The sequence below is a fragment of the Mustela nigripes genome, chromosome 17, assembly GCF_022355385.1.
Source record: "Mustela nigripes isolate SB6536 chromosome 17, MUSNIG.SB6536, whole genome shotgun sequence".
Lineage (NCBI taxonomy): Eukaryota > Metazoa > Chordata > Mammalia > Carnivora > Mustelidae > Mustela > Mustela nigripes.
Genome location: NC_081573.1, coordinates 46179835 through 46200740, shown reverse-complemented (window position 1 = coordinate 46200740; position 20906 = coordinate 46179835). Strand labels below are relative to the sequence as shown.

The window sequence follows — 20906 nt, the reverse complement described above, 5'->3', positions numbered from 1 at the left end:
TTAATTCTGGATACCAAGAAAGGAGAGGAGAGGATCTAGTCCACAGGAAATTAAAGATCATTTTTAACCCATGTTTCTGACACTAGTTAGAAATAGATGGGGGGGAGCACCTGGTAGCTCAGTTGGTTAAGCAGCTGCCTTCAGCTCAGGTCACGATTCCAGGGTACTGGGATCAAGCCCCGTATTGGGCTCCCTGCTCAGTAGCTTCTCTCTCTCTGCCTGTCACTCTGCTTACTTGTGCTCTCACTCTAATGCTCTGTCAAATAAATAAGTAAAATCTTTAAAAAAAGAAAAAAGAAAGAAAAAGAAAGAAAGAAATGGGTGGGGAGGGGTGCCTGGGTAGCTCAGTCAGTTAAGCATCCAACTACTAATTACAGATCAGATCATAATCTCAGGGTCATGAGATAGAGTCCTATGTCAGGCTCTGCACTGGGCATGGAGTCCGTGTTAAGATTCTCTCTCTCCCTCTCTTGAAAAAAAAAAAAAGAGAGAGAGAGAGAGAAAGAAAGAAAAAAAAGAAGCAGACAAGGAAAAATCCCATTAGCAATAGTATCAAAAACTGTAAAACGCGGGCGCCTGGGTGGCTCAGTGGGTTAGGCCGCTGCGTTTGGCTCAGGTCATGATCTCAGGGTCCTGGGATCGAGTCCCGCATCGGGCTCTCTGCTCAGCAGGGAGCCTGCTTTCTCCCCTCTCTCTCTCTGCCTGCCTCTCTGCCTACTTGTGATCTGTGTCAAATAAATGAATAAAATCTTTAAAAAAAAAAACAAAACAAAAAAAAACTGTAAAACGCCTAGGAACAAATTTAGCAAGAAAGGCAAAGAACTACATGAAGAAGACTGTCAAATCGATGAAACCTTTACTGAAGAACCTAAAACTGAAACAGGACCTGAACAATGGAAATTCATCATAAGGAAAAATTTTGGTCATTAAAAATGTCAGTCCTCTCAGGATTAATATGTGAATATATTGCAATTCCAAACAGTGGGCTTTTGTGAGGTTTACTGAACCCAACAGATTTATTTTCTGTCAATAGATGTAAAAACAAATGTTCAAGAATAGTTAAGAAAATGAAAAAGTACAGCGAAAGGAGTTTTTCTTTCTTTTTTCCCCTTAAGATTTATTTATTTTAGAGAGAGAGAGAGCACGAGCGGGAGGGGTAGAAAAGAGGAAGAGAGAGACTCTCAAGCAGATGCCACACTAAGCACAGAGCCTGATGCGGGGCTTGATCTCATGACCCTGAGATCACCTGAGCCGAAACCAAGAGTCCAAAGTTTAGCTTAACCAACTGTGCTACTCAATTGCCCCAAGAGGAGTTTTCTTAACAGAGGGTAACTTTTTATAAAACTAGTACACTCAAACAGTAAAATAATAGTAAAGAGAAAAAAAGAACCAGAAACAGAGCAAACATATATGGGAACATAACATATAAGATGGCATTTAATTGGGGTGCCTGGGTGCCTCAGTTGGTTAAGTGTCTGCCTTTGCTCGGATCATGATCTCAAGGTCCTGGAACAGAGCCCCACTTCAGGCTCCTTGCTCAGTGGGGAATCTGTCCCTCTCCTGCTGCCCCTCATCCTGATTGGTCATGCTCTCACTCTCTCTCACTTAAATAAATAAAATCTCTCTCTTTTTTTTTAAAGATGGCTTTCAATTCACTGAGAAAAAGACAGTTTAATCCTCATGTAGCCAGCTCTCTATACAAAGGAAAACCATACAAGACCCACTGCTTCTTATCCTATAAAGGTTAATTCCAGGGGCACCTGGGTGGCTCAGTCAGTTGGGTATCTGCCTTTGGCTCGGGTCATGATCCCAGGGTCCTGGGATTGAGTCCCGTACTGGGCTCCCTGGTCACTGGGGAGCCGGGTTCTCCCTCTCCCACTGTCAAATTAATAAATAAAATCTTAAAAAAAAAAAAGAGTTAATTCCAGATGAATAAATACATATGTCATACAACAAAGAATTAATATATCATAAGATATTCCTACAAGATTTAAAAAAAAAAAGGGGGAGGAAAAACAACTTAAAAAAAAAATGAACCAAGGACATGAACAGAAAATTCTCAACAAAGGAAATTCAAACAGAAAAAACAAACAAACAAACAAACAAAAACATATCAACAGAGGCTAGCTCTAATAATGGCCAGGAAAACTGAGACAAACTGAAAGAAGACTCATCATCTGGCAGACAAGTAAAAATTAAATTATTTACATCTAAGGGTGTGATGCTACAGAAAACCCATTGCTAGGGGAGGTAGAAATGACAACCTACTTATAGAATAATCTGACAATAAAAACATTTAAAGTATATTCCCTTTAACCCAGAAATCCCATCTTGGAGAATCTATTCTGCCGAAATAAAAGTTGCAGCAAATAAGGTGACAGGTACAACGATGTTTACAAATACATAGTTTGTATTAACAAAATCTAGAAACAACTTAAATGTCCTTAAGAAAATCACTGAGGGGCGCCTGGGTGGCTCAGTGGGTTAAGCCGCTGCCTTCGGCTCAGGTCATGATCTCAGGGTCCTGGGATCCAGTCCCGCATCGGGCTCTCTGATCAGCGGGAAGCCTGCTTCCCTCTCTCTCTCTCTGCCTGCCTCTCTGTCTACTTGTGATCTCTGTCAAATAAATAAATAAAAATCTTTAAAAAAAAAAAAAAAAAAGAAAGTCAGTCAGTCGCTGAATAGGGGGCACCTAAGTGGCTCAGTAGGTTAAGGGTCGGACCCTTTATTTCAGCTCAGATCATGACCTCAGGGTCCTGAGACTGACACGGGGCTCCACGCTCAGCTGGGAGCTGCTGAAGGATTCTCTCTCCCCTGCCCCTCCTCTTCCCCATCCCACTCCCCACACACTATCTTTAAAAATAAATAAATCTTAAAAAAAAAAAAAAAAAACTTGCGTAAGTTATGTATGGTACACATTCGTGTTATGAGACGGAACAGGGAGACGGAACAGGGATGTTTAAAGAACAAAACTGAACGACATTTACTAACCAGGATGTGTTAAGAGAAGTTTGTTACAGAGTAATATAATAAGTATGATGTCCCTTTTGTAAAAATAAAGCATCCTTATAAATGTGCACATTTAGGTTACTATATACAACACCTGACCAAGCATGGAGAGAAATCCTGAAGTACATCCATAACCTGATAAAATAGCTGGGTAATAACAATGAAGAGACTGAGGAAAATTAATAACTTTAAATATGTTTTTAGATTTTTTAATTATCATAATGGAAACCTATTATTTTATAAATTAAAAAGATAAGATTTAAAAAAACTCTTAGCACTATAAAAGTATATTATTCAAACAGGAGAAGAGAATCAGAAACAATTCATTGAACTGCATCAACATATTTCCATTGGGGGTAGGGGGAGACACATTCTCAACTTACTATCAGCTTCCTTAGCAAAATGAGTTACATATTAAGTATTCAAAAGAAAGAAGATAGGGAAGAGTGGGATTCTTTGCTGCCACTTGAAACTTTTGCAAGAGTTTGAGTAAATCACAAAGAAAAAAGAATAATGCCAATTTCAAAATTAAACATTTAAATAATATTGGCAAGGACACAGATATGAGGTTTCATATATGTGTTCTAAATCTGAAAATAAACTTCACTGACATCAACTCTACAGGTCATAAGTAAATGACCTGCAATAGCTTCTTTTAGCTCTGGCATCAACCAGTTACCATATATCTGAATACCTGAATAATTTTTATTTTTATTTTCATTCATAACATCTATTCCATGGAGTAGCTGCTAGAGGCCAGTCACTGTGCTATGTACTATGGATGTCACAAATTAGATAGCTCTTGTCCTCTGAAAACTCAAGGAAAGTTAGACAGTTGAAGTACTTTAAAGAAAGTGCTACACCCCTTTGCCTGGGGGTAGAGAGGAAGGAAGAACACATTCACTAGGTAGAAGGGAGAAAAGAAAAGCATTCCAGGTATAGGTACAACAGGTACAAAGAAAATGGAAGAACATGAAGTATTAGAGGAACAGTATTAAAAAAAAAAAAAAAGTTCTGTGTGTAGGGGCAATTGGCTGGCTCTGTCCATATACCATGTAACTCTTGATCTTGGAGTCGCTGAACTCAAGCCTCACCTTGGGTGGAACAGCGCTTACATTTAAAAGTTTAAAAATAAATGATGTTCAGGGGCACCTGGGTGGCTCAGTGGGGTAAGCCGCTGCCTTCAGCTCAGGTCGTGATCTCAGGGTCCTGGGATCCAGTCCCACATCTGGCTCTCTGCTCAGCAGGGAGCCTGTTTCCCTTCCTCTCTCTCTGCCTGCCTCTCTGCCTACTTGTGATCTCTCTCTGTCAAATAAATAAATAAAATCTTTTTTAAAAAATAAATAAATAAATGATGTTCAGTATGTGTAAATAAAAATAATACAACCAATTGCTAGTAAACTACTTCCCTAATTCTACTTTCTTAAATAGTCAACACCATTTACTAACTTTCATCACGGAATGTTTCTAAGGAAACCGTAAAACCCAACTTTCACTGGTAGAGACAAACACATATTTAAAAAACATGACGTATCCAAAATACTACCAGAAAAAGAAGCTCTTCTCACAACAGCTTATCTTCAATAAATCATACCCAAAACCTACTATCTATAAAAATATTATTCTCACTTAGTTTCTCCACTCAGCTCAAACCAATGTTTTCACCATATTTTTTTTAAAAAAATATGTTATTTATTTATTTGACAAAGAGATACAGCTAGAGAGGGAACACAAGCAGGGGGCATGAGAGAGGGAAAAGCAGGCTCTTTGCTGAGCAGGGAGCCCGATGTGGGGCTCGATCCCAGGACCTTGGGATCATGACCTGAGCTGAAGGCAGATGCTTAACAACTGAGCGAGCCAGGCACTCCTCTTTTCACCATATTTTAAAAGGATCACGTTTTCAAAAATATCAAAAAGTGGGAAGGGAACCAAATCCTTTGTGCAGACTTTAAAAATGAATTTTTAAAAATTAACTTCCCTTCCTTTTCTTCAGCTTCAAATGGGATAATTTCCCAATAGTGACATTTAGTAAATAGCTTCACTAAAATGAGCTATAAAAACACTAATGGAACTCCTTTTGAGTTGTACAACTATATGACTATTTACTAAAGTTAGATCTTTTAACCCAATAGTGTACATCATCTATTCTAATCAGTCTCATTTTTAAACCAAAGGTTTGTGAGGGGAGTGCAAATATTTTACAATCCCAAAGATCTAAAATCATGTCTTTCTCATATTTGCTCTTCCCCAAAACCCGTAACATTAACTGCAAGGCCAAACAAGCTGAAAAGCCTAGGATGCTCAGTAAAATACAAGAAAGATGGGTGAGCAAAGCAACTGCCTATCAGGTTACACTATGATTGCTGCACTGTGACAACAGAGAAAGGAGGTAAAAACTACTTGCCTTTAAAGATGTCTTAATTTATAAAGTGCAAAGGTCACGTATGTTTTCATCATCTTTTAAAAGACAATTACTTTTTTTTCTTTTGAAACCTATTTTTCACTGACAACATTTATAACTCAACTTTCTCTCTCCAATTGTCTAAGCAAGCCAAAAAACGAAACAAAACAAAACTTCCAAGTACCTAATGAAAAATCATTTCTCATTTCAATCACAGTATCTTACACCTTGACCTTTTTATACAAAAGTGTTAGTTAATGCTGACTCAACAAGTCTGGCAATTGTGAGGGTTTTTTTCACTTCTGGACCCTTCAAACTTTGACAAGAGATGTTTTAGTAACCAAGACTCACGCCAAATTAAATTATTCCTCCATGCCAAACTGTGTTATTACTCCTTCAGTGAAGGAGGAAAAAAACAAAAACAAAAACAAACAAAAAAACCTTATGTGTATTTTCAAGATAGAAATGAATGTCTTCACAGATACAAAATTTTCTATACAAAAAGGCAAATGGAAAAATCCTAATACTTTTTAACAAAGATACAACTTTATTTTTTTTTAAAGATTTTATTTATTTATTTGATGGACAGAGATCACAATGAGGCAGAGAGGCAGGCAGAGAGAGAGGGAGAAACAGGTTCCTGGCTGAGCAGAGAGCCTGACAGAGGGCTCGATCCCAGATCCCAGGACTGAGATCATGACCTGAGCCGAAGGCAGAGGCTTAACCCACTGAACCACCCATGCGTCCCAAGATACAACTTTAAAAACCTATACACCCAGAAATATGAGAGCTTAAATAAATCTGTATGTTCTCTTAATTTTAAAATTAGTTGTTACTTTAAACCTTATCCTGCATGAAAGGAACTGAGTAAAAGTAACAGAGGGATGAAGACATCAAAATCAAGAACTCACAACAATTGATAAAGCTGAGAACAAATGAATTTTAAGGACCAAATATAGCTAAACAAGTAGTTCCAGTTTATAGAAGGCTAAAGTAAAAGTTTTATATTCTCTGAAGCTAAATCTAAGAGCTTTAAAGTTTTGCTTTCAATTAAGTTCTGCTTTATACACAAAATTTTTAAATCCTCATCAAATGCAAATAAGGGGATTAGGCATTTCGAAAATCTGTTTTGGTATGTAGTTTCCTAATACATTTTTTTTAATTAAAAATAATCTTTGGAAAATACTCAACTTTTTCAATACGTATAGACTTTTAATAAATCACAAAAAAACCTGGGGTCACCTGGGTGGCTCAGTCAGTTAATGGGCGCCTTTAGCTCAGATCATGATCCCAGGATCCTGAGACAGATTGCCACATCAGGCTTCCTGCTAGTGGGGAGTCTGCATCTCCCTCACCTTCTGCTCCCTCACTTGTGCACACTCTCTCAAATAAATAAGTAAAATCTCTAAAAAAAATAATAAAAATAAATCACAAAAAACCTGGAGGTGCCTGGGAGGCACAGCTGGCTTAAGATCCAACTCTTGGTTTCAGCTCAGGCTGTGATCTCAAGATGGTGAGATGGATCCCCAAGATGGGCTCCACACGCAGTGCAGAGACTCCTTGAGACCCACTCTCCCTCTGCCCCTTCCACCTGCCCTAGAGCTTTTCTTGTGTGCATGCTCTCTCACTCTCTCTCCCAAATAAATAAATCATAAAAAACTTGGACTTTTGTCACTAATTTCAAGACTACGTTTTAAAATAAACAGGGGGCAAATTATCACCAAGGTTTTGCTGACAATTTTTGTACTTTATAGTTTCACTCTAAAATTCACTATTAAGGGGCACCTGGCTGGCTCAGTTGGTAGAGCATTCAACTCTTGATCTCAGGGTTTTTGAAGTCGACCCCCAAGTTAGGAGTAGAGTTCACTAAAAAAATAAACCAAAATTCATATTTGGTTCAAATCTAGAACTGGTAAAAGGGAAACAGATCAAGGAACAAGAAATTGCTCCCAAAAGAAAATGAACTGAAGTTACCTTAACAATAATGTTTCTTTCAAGTATAATCCTACAACCCTAGACAAACTGGACATTCAAATATGTGATCAATCAACAGTGCACTAAACAGCATTGTGGTTATAATTTGTAAGGCAAAAGGACACTTTCCAAATGAATACAAACCACCTAAGAATGAATAATGTTTGACTATCAATACATTATACCACGAAATGAACAGAGTTAAGTAACACCTACCCGATAGCTCTTCCAATAACCTTGTTTTAAAAAATGTAACTCAGAAATGGAACATTTCAGTAACAATTACAAGGAGATATTTATTAAATGAATAAGCATTCCATAGATGTTCAGAGATGTGATAGTTCCTTTATCCAAAAGAGAAACTCCCTATCCCGAGAGTAAATACAGAAACACTAACATAATTTTGAAAAGTCTCTTTAAATAACAAGAATACTATTTACAATGAAAACATTCAGTCTCCTACTGAGACATCATATGACCAGTACAGGAATTTATCTACCTGGTGATAAGAATAATGCACTTAGACATGGATTAGAAGTATTAAAAGGTTTGATCCAAGTTCAAGTTATAAAATTTTTTCTTCACTGCCTTCTTCATCCCCCTACAGGAGTCCATTAAGTTACATATTTAAATTTCAACTGTCACTAGGCTGTAATCTCAAATAAGCTCTCTTCAGCAGGTTAAAAAACCCAGGATGAGATGAAATAGAGGTGATTGAATCACACTCGCCTAACTTGAAATGTAGGAAATAATCAGTGAATTACTGTGAAATACTTTTTATTCAAGCATGCCATAATGCAAACATACTTTAAGAACAGCATAAAAGTGGTGAGATTATAGATACCTGGAGAGTCTACATTTTTAAACCAAAACTTGAGGTATATAGTCTGACAAGTATTATAGGAGAACAGCAGAAGTGAATATCCAAAACTCAACTAACCGCCCCCCACACACAAAATTCAACACACAGTCAACTTAAGTATTTTTCAGAATCAGTCAGCAAAGATCATAACCTGCAAGTTAAGATCACTAAGAAATCTTCACTCCTCTCCTCTGTTAAACTAATCCTTACAGGAGCCAAAAAAGTTACTTCCCTTTCTGCCGACGTCGGATTAAGATTCTTCTCGGGCAATTTTCATGCCCAGGGATATATAACACCAAGACAAATACAGAAGTGTCGGTAAGCACCAAAAAGCCAAGTCTTCAGCACAAGGAGGGAATTCACAAATGAGGAAACATTTGACGGCCTCCTCCCTACACCCCTCCCCAAAGCCATTTAACCAGCTTTCCGAACATTTACTGGGGAAGCATACTCTAAGCGAGTGGTTCGATGGCTCTCCTTCACCAAACCCTAACAGGGAAACATAACCAATCGTCCCGACTCTTCCAGACAGTCAAGAAAATAGGGAGAATTATTAGAAACTGCCGTCCGCAAGACCAAGAGTTTGAGAGAAGGGTAAGCAGGACACTCGCAGCTGAGTTAGGGAGTGGGGAAGGGACCCTAAAAATTAGGAAAGAAGTTGGTTGGAAGGGTAGAGAGAGGCGAGGGCAATGTCCGGTTCGGAGAGGACGGCACTGCAGAGCAGACAGCGATTAATTGAGCATTATGAGGAGCTAAAGAGAGTTCTACGAAAGACCTGACCCGAGTACAAGATACAAGAACGCTGATACGTGGCTCAGAAAAGACACGCGGGGGTGGGACCCGCCCCGCTAACCCCAGGTCCCTGAATGAGCCCTCAAAAGAGGATCGAAGCCCGAGAAAGTCAATGGGTCCAAAGGAGGCCCGCACCGGCCGAGCAAGGCCACAACACAGAAGACACCCGCGCGCGGAGCCTCCTGGTCCGAGGCCTCGGGGTGGCCCTCAAGAAGTCGGAGCAGCCCCTGGGGCTCCGGGCCCCTCCTGGGCCAGCCTCTGTCCTCTCTTCTCACCCCCCAAAGCCCAGCACCGGACCTCTGGTACTGACAGAAAGCTTCCGGCCGAGCGCTGCCGGCAGGCATGGGGCAAAAGAAGCAATACGTTCTTAGCGCCGCGAGTGACACTCACCGGCCCGAAACCTCGAATGAAACCAGCAGCTCCGGGGGCGGCGGCAGCAGCGGCAGCAGGAACCGAACATCCAAAATGGCGGCTCCCTCGGCCTCACCACCGCGACTGCAGGCGGAAGGATCCTTTTAGGAAGGAGGAAGTTTTTAACTAACTTCACACAGTATAGCAGAAACTGTGGTCCCTGTCTTCCTCTTCTTGTCGATTCCGTGTTCCCTGGCTGCAACTTCTTGTGCCCCCCTCTCCTATTATCCAAGAACTCGGACCCCGCCGAGGACTATTTGCCAAGGAGGAGGTGACTGCTCCTAGCAGAGCGACGCAAAGCGTAGCAAGGTACGGGGCGGTCACTGATGACGCGAGACGCTGCTGCCGAGTCACCGCTGCGAAGAGTCTGAGAGAGAAAGATCCGGCTGACCCTCGAAGCCTCCGAATATTGGTTCCGCTTGTGGGGGAGGAGGAGGCTGGGCATACCAGGAAGCGGCGGGGCCACCTGAAGAGGGCGGGGCTACCAAGGTGGCTGAGGAAGCGGGCGAGGTAAGGCAGGTGGCCACTGGGACTTAAGGCACAAATATCCCAAACTATCTCCTGTTGTGTTTGAGTCCTTAGCTTTCTCTCTAGGTTAACTTCGGGAACAGATTAGAGAATGATACAGAAGAATGGATTCCAGTTCCAGTACCATCGCTCAACTCCTGCATTGGACAAGTCATTTAAGTGCTTCAGTTTCTTCATATATAAAAACAAAGGATTTGGACTAGTGAGGGTTAAAACCCTTCCAGAGTGGGCTTTCTGACCATGTCTCCAACAACTAATGACCTGAGCCAAAGACAGTCTACCCAGACAGTTCCTGGCTTGATAAATAATTACTAACGCCTGACTCAAATATTTTCCGCGTGAACGGTAAAGAGGGTCATGATACCTTGGCCCATTTAAGGGAAAGGTGACCTACCTAAACTAAAGTCCTTCAGGTAGATTGGCAGTAAAGTAGTCCTGAAAATGAATAAAGTACTGTACCTGGCTGGATGCCAAAAAGAACTGTACTAACCAAGGGTGCCTGGGTGGATCAGTGGGTTAAAGCCTCTGCCTTAGGCTCAGGTCATGTTCCCGCTGTCGTGGGATCCAGCCCCGCATCGGGCTCTCTGCTCAGCGGGGAGTTGGCTTCCTCCTCTCTCTCTGTCTGCCTCTCTGCCTACTTGTGATCTCTGTCTATCAAATAAATAAATTATATATATATAATTTATTTATTTGACATATATATATATATTTTTTTTTTTTTTAAAGAACTGTACTAACCATACATCTTGAGTTTAGGACCTATTATAGACAGGAGGTTGTGCTTTTTTCCTTAGGCACATTTATTTGGGGATTTCAAAATATTTTCCAAAAATTGAATGGAGGAGGAGCTCCCGGGTGACTCAATGGGTGAAGCCTCTGCCTTCCAATCATGATCCTGGGTTCTTGGGATCCAGCCCTTCCAGGGCTCCCACCTTAGTGGGGAGATTTCATCTTTCTTTGCCTTTCCCTACTGCTCCTGTTTCCTCTCTCTCTTTCAAATAAATAAAATCTTTTTTAAAAAACTGAACTGAGGGGTAGCCTGGGTGGCTCAGTGGGTTAAGCCTCTGCCTTCAGCTTGGGTTGTGATCTCGGGGTCCTGGGATCAAGCCCTACATCGGACTCTCTGCTGGGCAGGAAGACTGCTTCCCCTCTCTCTGCCTGTCTCTCTGCCTTCTTGTGATTTCTCTCTGTGTGTCAAATAAATAAAATCTTTAAAAAAAAAAAAAAGAGTGAATTGAGGAGGTCAATCTATACAATTTCACTCCTGAACTACTAGGACTTACCAAGTGACTGGAAACAAAGTCCAGGGGCATGATAATAGTAATTAACATTTTTATTATTAAGTATTGATACCACATTGTTTATAAAAGCATTTTCCTAATTTTCTAATTTGACCCTCCCACCAACCTGCTAAATCAGACTAGACAAGCATAGGTAACTTAGTTTTACAAAAAAGGAGACCGAGGTGCCTGGGTGGCTCAGTCAGGTAAGCAGGTGCCTTTGGCTCAGGTCATGATCCCAGGGGCCTAGGATAGAGCCCCAGGGCTCCTTGCTCAGCAGGGAGTCTGCTTATCCCTCTGTCCTGTGCTTGTGCACACTCTCACTCTCTCTCTGACAAATAAATAAAATCTTTTTCAAAAAATGAGACTGAGGCTCACAGAAAGTGTTACTGAAAGACCTCCCAGCCCCTCCCACACTGGGATTCTGCTACATGGTGCCACCTTCCACATCCACACTCAAGGTAGAATCAGTCCAAATGGTCTGAGGAACAGAAAGCTTATAGAATTCAGTTGCCTCATACCCCCAAAGCACTACTATACAGTGCAGCCTTGGATCAAGCATCTACTCAGTAGTAGCATAAAACTGGAGAACATGGTGATGTCACTAAAAATATTCCTCTGAAGTATAGCTAGGCATGAATACATTAAGAACAGTTTGGGTGGAGGGTACCTGGGTGGCTCAGTTGGTTAAACGTCTGCCTTCGGCTCAGGTCATAATCCCAGGGTCCATTGCATTGAGTTCTGCAACTGGCTCCTTGCTCGGCAGGAAGCCTCCTTCTCCCTCTGTCTGCCGCTCCCCCTACTTGTGTGCTGTCTCTCTCTCTCTCTCTGACAAATAAATATACAAAATCTTTTTTAAAATAAAAATTAAGGGGCGCCTGGGTGGCTCAGTGGGTTAAGCCGCTGCCTTCGGCTCAGGTCATGATCTCAGGGTTTGGGAAGACTTACTCCCTGTCTAGTCAAGCATAATCCTCAGTTTCAGATAAATTACAGCACATCAATAAAATAGAATGCTATGCTGTCAATAAAACTGAACCTCTAGTTCTATCTTTACTATCATGGTATGACAAATCAGAAAAAAACATTACAAAATGGCATTATAATAATATTGTAGAAAGTGTATATGTACACAGAAAAAAGTTGAAGGACAAAACTAAAATGTGAAAATGGTTATCTTTGGATGGTGAGATTAGAGAGGATTTTACTTTATTACATTTTGGTTTTGCAATGAGCATGCTGTACTTTTGGGGGGAAAAAAAGACTTGCTTTTGGAAAAAAAGTTCTTATAAGATAATGCAGTTGACAGATCCAAATCCTAAAGGAGATCTTTGTTTTTATTTATTTATTTATTTATTTTAAGGTTTTTTAGTTTTTTTAGTAAAACTCTATACCTAATGTGGGTCTGGAACTCAGGACCCTGAGATCAAGAGTCATATGCTCTTCAGACTGGCACCCCAGGGGATTTTTATTTTTAAACAGCAACATCTTGAAAGAATTAGCAAAACCTGTAGGAAGAAAAAACAGCTGGGAGAAAGGATAATTATTTGTATAGTTCTGTTTATTACTAATAACTCATATGTTCAATTTAACAAATAATAACAACAAAAACCAAGGACAAAACCAAAGAGGCACAAAACCAGCCAGGAGTCGGATCATTCGCGTGCCAGTCCTGACTGGGTTACTGACTTCCTGCTGTAAGCAAGGTGTTTCCCCTATCTGGGCCTGTGACTTCAGCGGCCCCACATGTATGGATGACCAGCCTTGTTCCAAAATGGATTCAAAGTGGCTTATTATCCCGAGAGATCAAATGTGTGAAAGCACTTTGAAAAGTACCAAGGATCATTACAATGTAAGTATAAATACTTTTTGTGCCCCCAAACAATTCAGCTAAGCCATTTATTGATTGTCCACTACAAGTAACAGTAGTGCATTGTGTCTCACAACTCACAAAAGTGTTTTCATACACACTGATTCATTTACTCCTCGGGAGCCTGTAAACCATAGAGGCATTATACTATAGCAGTTAAAAATGTTGGTTTCTAGCGCTAGACTGCTTGGGCTTGAAATACCGCCCTCCTTCTCTTTACTGTGTGACCTACAGCAAGTTACTTCCCATCTGTGAAGACTTCTGAACCTCGGTGTCTCCATCTATAAAATGAAGTTAATAACAGCAGTAGCATTGGCATCTTAAAGCTGGTGTCATTATCAAATGAGCTGATACACTTGAACTTAGAACAGGGGTAGGCGTATAGTAAGGGCTCAATAAATATAAGGTCTTTCTAGGAAAAATCTTACCTAAATTTTAGCATAGATCTCAGGGAAGAAACTTGGCAGGGACACTTCTCACTGCTCCGTGTGCATGCTGTCTCAATGCTCACTGTGAAACAAACACTGAGTACCATTTTCACTTTTTTTTTTTTTTGTGGAAGTGAAAATCTTCAGATTTCCTTTGGTTAGCGAGAACAGGTACTAATGTAGGTAATTCATAAAAGTGAGGCGGTCTAATGTGATCTTTTGAAAAGTGAGGACTAACTGTATATTTCTTTTAGTCTACATAGCAGTCATTTAATAAATGGACTGCCTGAGTCTCTTCACTACACCATACTGTCCTGGGTGCACAGAATCTGTAAGAGACATTTTTCCTTTTTTCAATTTTTTTAAAAGATTTATATTTCACTACACCAGACTGCCCTGGGTACACAGAATCTGTAAGAGACGTTTCTTTTTTTTTTTTTTCTTTAAAGATGTATATTTCTTTCAGAGAGAGAGAGAGTGAGCAAGCACAAGCAGGGGAAGGCACAGAGGAGGAAGCAGACACTCCTGCCGAGAAGGAAGCCTGATGTGGGGCTCAATCCCAGGATCCTGGGATCATGACCTGAGCCAAAGGCAGATGTTTAACCAGCTGAGCCACCCAGGCACCCCTGTAAGGGACATTTCAAAAGAGACTGTCATACCTTCCTTAATCTCATTAAGGCAAGCTAGGTTTTTTAAAAAATCCTCTAACACAAAAATGTCAATGATATTATCACTTAGCAGATAAGTCCTAACCCCAAAAGAAGCAGAAAAATGAGAGATCATGGGGCACCAGAACAGTGAAAGAAGTGTCTTGGAAGACATGGCATGTCATTTGCAATCTTTGGTATCCGGGGGGGTGGGGTAAGGGGGGATATTCTTTTCTGGGCTTAGATGCAGTGGGGTTTTTAAATGACTCAGTATCAGCAGCTGAAGCCATATGATCTTTACAGCAGATAGGGAAAGCTCTCCCCGCAGAAATGTGGTGAGCATCCTTCACAAGGAACCCTTCCTGCTTCTCCACGTGCCAGAGACCTCAGCCAAGAAAGGAGAGTGAAGGAGATACAACCCTGTAGGAAATATAGTGACAGTGACGTGAGGCAGCTCTACTCTTTTGAGTCACCCAAATCTATAAATAAGCCTGAAAGTCAGAGAGAAATTAGTCCCTCTGTTGTTTACGTAATGTTTTCACAAAAAGCATTTTTACAATTCTTTTAAGCATGGTCCCTACTCACAATTTATCCTGGCTTGAGAAACGGGTTTAGGAATTAATTTTTGAGTTGTGACAAAAGAGCTAGAAATGATGTAAAAATTGAAACTCTAAGGGCCAACTCCATATGCTCTTTAACCTCCTACCAAAATCAACAGGAAATCTACTACATGTTCCTTCAAAGTCTATACGATACAAAGCTCAGCCAAGCCAATTCTTTGCTTTAGAGATTTTTTTTTAAAAGGCCGTCCACAGTGCCACTCGAGATGTTTTATGTCACAATATTTTCTTTTTCGTAGAATACTTATACTTGGTTTGTAAACGATTCTATATCTTTCTTTAAAGATTTTATTTATTTATTTGTCAGAGAGAGAGAGAGCGCACAAGGAGGCAGAGTGGCAGGCAGAGAGAAGCCGGCTCCCCGCTGAGCAAGTAGCCCAATGCAGGACTCGATCCCAGGACCCTCGGATCATGACCTGAGCTGAAGGTAGCCGCTTAACCATCTGAGCCACCCCAGCGTCCCTAAGTGATTCTGTATTATGTTGGCACTTCTGGAGTGAAAACTCTCACCAGATATGAGACTGCAACTAACTGAAACCCCAACCTGAGGAAATAGTGCCATTCTTTTTTTTTTTTTTTTTTAAGATTTTATTTATTTATCAGAGAGAGAGAGGGAGTGAGCACAGGCAGACAGAATGGCAGGCAGAGGCAGAGGGAGAAGCAGACTCCCTGCCGAGCAAGGAGCCTGATGTGGGACTTGATCCCAGGACGCTGGGATCATGACCTGAGCCGAAGGCAGCTGCTCAACCAACTGAGCCACCCAGGCGTCCCCGTGCCATTCTTAATTTAGGGAAGACAAAACTGTGGCCACCAGAGAGGGTTGCACTATCCAGAAACACAGCAGGGCTCTGACTCATTTCCTACTCAAGTACTTTTACTTCCTTAATATGGGCACCATCATTTGCCTACAAGATTCCATGGTAAATTGGTTTTGTTTTCCTTTAAGTGCATAGCCTTATCCTTACGCCTCTAAAATCAGGCAGATCAACAACTTGCTTTTTATTTATTTTTTTGATATTTTACTTATTTGACACACACACAGAGAGAGTGTGTACATGCAGGAGGAGTGACAGGGAGAAGGAGAAGCAGGATCCCACTAAGCAAGGAGCCCAATGCTGGATTTGATCCCAGAACCCCAGGATCATGACCTGAGCGGAAGGCAGACACTTAACTGACTGAGCCACCCAGATACCTACAATTTGCTTTAAAATTAGTCTGAGGAGGGGTACCTGGATGGCTTAGCCAATTGAGCATCTGACATTTTTTTTTTTTTTTAATGAGCATCTGACTCCTGATCTCAGCTCAGATCTTGATCTCATGGTCTCAGGTTTGATCTCATGGTTGTGGGTTCAAGCCTTTGGGTTGGCTTGAAATAAAATACTTTAATAAAATAAAATTTATTTTATTTTAAATAAAATAAAATTTATTTTATTTTAAATAAAATAAAATTTAAAATAAAATAAAATTAGCCTGGAAAGTCCAAGAAGTGTTGAGACATATACAGCAGCTGATGCAGCAATTTCCTTGTACCCAGTTAAGGAAACACCAAAATCCTCCACCAACCTGCTCACACATTCTAGAGGATGATCCAGGACTCAAACAGGTGCCAGAGGGAGGCGCTATACTCCACAGGAGAGGCAGCCCGCTTGCTGTGCAAGTGCCTTGGATTTGGAAGATCCTCCCTCTGACCCCACAGTCTTTGAATTAAAGTGCTTTTTACGAGGAGGGGGAAATCCTTCAATGAAACATTCAAGATCAAACTGATTTTTTTAAAGAGAGAAGTTGGTTCACAGGTATCACTTTGTCACCTGCAAAGGGGGCAATGTAAACTCTCCTGGACACGTAAAATGGGATTCTGAATAAAGATTTCGCATAATCAATCATTGTATTTAGAAATTAATTTGGGGGCTGCACCTGAGCGGCTCAGTCAGTTGAGTGACCCACTCCTGATTTCAGCTCCAGTCATGATCTTAGGGTCCTGAGATAGCGCCTCACATGGGTCAGGCTCCTTGTTCAGCAGGGAATCTGCTTGTCCCTCTCCCTTGGCCCCTCCCTCTGCTCGTGCTCACTCAAATAAATACATAAATCTTGAATAAAATAAAATAAAATGAAAATTAATTTGGGGGGGTGCCAGGGTGGTTCAGTTGGTTAAGCGTCAGCTTTCATCTCAGGTCATGATCCCTAGTGGTGGGATAGAGCCCCGTATAGGGCTTGCTGCTTCGTGGGGAGTCGGCTTCTCCCTCTCCAACCTCTGCTCTCTCTCTCTCTAATTTAAATAAATAAATAAATAAATAAATATTCATTTGGAAGTACCTGGGTCTGCTGACCTCGGCTCAGGTTATGATCTCAGAGTCCTAGGATCCAACACTCTTCTGCTTCTCACCCTCCCTCTCCCTCTGCCCCTCCAGCCTTCACACATGTGCACGCACTCTCTCAAAAAAAAAAAAAAAAATTAAATCAGTTTGGCTAAATAAAAAAAAAATCTTTAAAAAATAAAAATGAGGGGGCGCCTGGGTGGCTCAATGGGTTAAAGCCTCTGCCTTCGGCTCAGGTCATGATCTCAGGGTCCTGGGATTGAGCCCCGCATCGGGCTCTCTGCTCAGCAGGGAGCCAGCTTCCTCCTCTCTCTCTGCCTGCCTCTCTGCCTACTTGTGATCTCTGTCTGTCAAATAAATAAATAAAATCCTTAAAAAAATAGAATAAAAATAAAAATGGGAGGCTCCTGGGTGGCTTGGTTGGTTAAGTATCTGACTCTCCATTTCCGCTCAGGTCATGATCTCAGTTGGGCTCCCCGCTCAGCAAGAAGCCTGCTTCTCCCTCTCCCTCCACTCCTCCCCGGCCCCACTTGTGATCTCGCTCCCAAATAATAAAATCTTTAAAAAAAAAAAAAAAAAAGAGAGAGAGAGAGAGAGACACCTGGGTTGCTTAAGCAACTGCCTTAGGCTCAGGTCATGATCCGAGGGTGCTGATAATCGAGTCCCACAACCGGCTCCTTGCTGAGTGGAGCCTGCTTCTCCCTCTCCCTCTGCCTGGTGCCCCCCTGCTTGTGTGCATGCGCTCTCACTCGCTTGCTTTCTCGTGCGTGCGGGTAAATGAATAAAAATCTTTAAAAAAATAAATCTGGCATTTTACTGTGAACCTAAAACTGCTCTAAAACATAAAGACTATTAAAAGGAAAAACAGGGGTGCCTGTGTGGTTCAGTTGGTTAAGCGTCCAACTCTGATCTCAGCTCAAGACTGAGTTGGAGCCCCCTATTGGGCATGGAGGCTGCTAAGAACAAAAACAAAAACAAAAACAAAAACAGTTGTACAAAATACAAAATAATTACTCTGACCATTTGTTTTCTCAGCCTCTCATTTACCCAGTTTCATAGAGTCACTAATATTTAACTCACTGGAACTTAGCAAATAATAGAAATTGAAAAGGAAACTAACATTTATTAAGCACCTACTAAGTGCTAAAGGGATTTACATAACCATATCTTTTAATTCTCATTACTGTCTCTATTTTATGGGGGAGAAAAAGGAGGTTCACAGCTAGTAGGTGACAGGTCCCAGACGCACAGGATTCCTCTGATTTCTTGATAGCAGCTCTCATTCTCTTTACGCTTGCACATTCTTTCTTTAAAATACTCATTTTTAGGGACAGATGGGTGGCTCAGTGGTTTAAAGCCTCTGCCTTCGGCTCAGGTCATGATCCCAGAGTCCAGGGATCAAGCCCCGCATCAGGCTCTCTGCTTAGCAGGGAGCCTGCTTCCTCCTCTCTCTCTCTCTGCCTGCCTCTCTGCCTATTTGTGATCTCTCTCTGTCAAATAAATACGTAAAATCTTTTAAAAATAATTTTAAAAAATAAAATACTCATTTAAAAAAAAAGATTTTATTTATTTATATGTTTGTTTGTTTGTTTGTTTTAGAGAAGGCAGGGAGGAGCAAAGGGAGAGGGACAAGCTGACTCCATGCCGAGTGCAGAGCCCACCAAAGGGCTTGATCCCATAGTCCTAAGATCAGGACCCTGAGATCACGACCTAAGCCAAAACCAAGAGTTTTGGCTGACTGACTGAGCAACCCCAGGAGGCCCCCCAAATACTCATTTTTTTAAAAAAGATTTTATTTATTTATTTGATAGAGAGAGATCACAAGTAGGCAGAGAGGCAGGCAGAGAGAGAGAGAGAGGGAAGCAGGCTCCCTCCTGAGCAGAGAGCCTGATGCAGGACTCGATCCCAGGACCCCGAGATCATGACCCGAGCCGAAGGCAGCGGCTTAACCCACTGAACCACCCAGGTGCCCCCCAAATACTCATTTTTTAAAAAATATTTTTATTTATTTATTTGACAGACAGAGATCACAAGTAGGCAGAGAGGCAGGCAAGAGAGATGAGGAAGCAGGCTCCCTACTGAGCAGAGAGCCCGATGCAGGCCTCGATCCCAGGACCCTGAGATCATGACCTGAGCCGAAGGCAGAGGCTTTAACCCACTGAGCCACCCAGGTGCCCCAAATACTCATTTTTTAAAAAGATTTTATTTATTTATTTGACAGAGAGACAGATCACAAGTAGGCAGAGAGGCAGGCAGAGATGGGGGGTGGGAAGCAGGCTCCCCGCTGAGCAGAGAGCCCGATGCAGGACTCAATCCCAGGATCCTGAGATCATGACCTGAGCCGAAGGCAGAGGCTTTAACCCACTGAACCACCCAGGTGCCCCAAATACTCATTTTTTAAAAAGATTTTATTTATTTATTTGACAGAGAGACAGATCACAAGTAGGCAGAGAGGCAGGCAGAGATGGGGGGTGGGAAGCAGGCTCCCCGCTGAGCAGAGAGCCCGATGCAGGCCTAGATCCCAGGACCCTGAGATCATGACCTGAGCCGAAGGCAGAGGCTTTAACCCACTGAGCCACCCAGGTGCCCCCCAAATACTCATTTTTTAAAAGACACATATTTCTCTAGTTTCTTTGCTCTCTCATGCACATCTGACAAAAGTATCATTTACCGAGGAGTCTTATAGCTAGTAAGTGCAGGGTTTAAATACACACTGTTCTGCCTCCCTGGGAAAAGTGAGAATTATGAGAGAAATAAGGATCCAGAAGAAATCAAGAGCTTATCGACTGTAATTAATAAAATTCTTTAGGTCAGGAATCTTCATTTAAGATTTATAGAATTTTAAGAGACAGGAATATGTGTATATACAGACAGACACACATACATATTATTACAGAGAACCACAGACTTTAAGAGATGGAAGGATAAAAATAAATAAAAATAAATTTTAAAAAAGAGAGATGGAGGGGCGCCTGGGTGGCTCGGTGGGTTGAGGCCTCTGCCTTCGGCTCAGGTCATGGTCTCGGGGTTCTGGGGTCGAGCCCTGCATCGAGCTTTCCGTTCAGCGGGGGAAAGCTTTCCGCTCTGCTTCCTCCTCTCTCCCTGCCTGCCTCTCTCTGACTACTTGTGATCTCTGTCTATCAAATAAATAAATAAAATCTTTAAAAAAAAAAGAGAGAGAGAGATGGAAAGAATTGTAAATGAGAAAACTTCAGACCCACACATGAGTAGCCATATTAAAATGTGCTGAAAAGCTCTGATGCCCAAAAAATTAATTGCCCAACCCAAGACCAAGGAATTATGTGGTCTTTTTCAGCATTTCAAGTCTCTGGTTAAGATCTTCAGATCAAGTTTCTCAGAACCATAAGGGTCAATGGATAGGCTTGCCTGAGGTTTTACTTTGGGCAAATCAGGCAACATAAAGTCAACAAAACCAACCCTGGATCTTGATTCTGGCTTTGGAGAAGTTGGGGGGTTGAGTCCTGACCTGTTCATTTCAATAAATATAATTCAAAGTAACAATAATACAGTCTTCCAGAAAGAAATCCCAGACTTAAAGACAGTAGGCTATTATTACTTTCAAGAGGGCAGCATATAATCTGGAGAACTAGAAAACTCCCACAGCATGCAAATGGTGGTAGCAGTGACATTTTGTTGGTCCTTGCTTCAAGGGCAATCCGGACTTGTTTTTTTTCAAACTGGACTTTTTAAAAAAGAACACTTTTAAAAAATATATGCCATGATGATCCAGTGTGGTAATGGTTTAAAAACC

The 20906-nt window shown here is 41.5% G+C and overlaps 1 protein-coding gene and 1 long non-coding RNA gene across 2 annotated transcripts in view; both read right to left on the bottom strand.

The window, feature by feature from the left end:
- AP1G1 (adaptor related protein complex 1 subunit gamma 1) overlaps nt 1–9809 on the bottom strand; it is an 80560-nt gene extending 70751 nt beyond the window's left edge. Inside the window, exon 1 of the mRNA XM_059383286.1 lies at nt 9429–9809. The gene's annotated coding sequence lies outside the window, so the exon portion shown is untranslated. The remainder of the gene's footprint in view (nt 1–9428) is intronic.
- A 4598-nt stretch (nt 9810–14407) lies between these two features.
- The window catches only part of LOC132006042 (uncharacterized), a 22443-nt gene continuing 15944 nt past the window's right edge, over nt 14408–20906 (bottom strand). The window contains exon 5 of the long non-coding RNA XR_009400965.1: nt 14408–14619. This is a non-coding gene — a long non-coding RNA (uncharacterized LOC132006042). The remainder of the gene's footprint in view (nt 14620–20906) is intronic.